The sequence below is a fragment of the Penaeus vannamei genome, chromosome 13 (genome assembly GCF_042767895.1).
Source record: "Penaeus vannamei isolate JL-2024 chromosome 13, ASM4276789v1, whole genome shotgun sequence".
Classification (NCBI taxonomy): Eukaryota; Metazoa; Arthropoda; class Malacostraca; order Decapoda; family Penaeidae; genus Penaeus; species Penaeus vannamei.
The window spans coordinates 13,303,838-13,304,350 of NC_091561.1; positions in this window are offsets into that span (position 1 = coordinate 13,303,838).

The window sequence follows — 513 nt, forward strand, 5'->3', positions numbered from 1 at the left end:
GATTATTTTATTTTCCATTATTTTATTTTCCATTATTTTATTTTCCATTATTTTATTTTCCACCCAAAACGAGTGGTATTTACTATGGTTTTCGAGGTTTTATAAACATAACTTGTGTGTGTGTGTGTGTGTGTGTGTGTGTGTGTGTGTGTGTGTGTGTGTGTGTGTGTGTGTGTGTGTGTGTGTGTTGGGTGTGTGTGTATATGTATGTACAGTACAATGAAATGATAAATGGCATTTTTAATAAAACTAACATCAATTGTCCCATCTGTAGTAACGGCAACTACACTAGCAATTACAACAGCAACACGTGGAACAACAACAGCTACCAATTGTGTGAAGGCTAGTGACAGCTTCAGTGATGATCTTTGACCCCAACTAATAACCTTATATTCTAACGAAGCACATTAATGAGTCGATAAATGAATGAAAAATATGTAAATATATACATATATATAGACAGATAAATAAATAATCAAATAAGTAAATATATAAAAACAGGAATAACTAAGC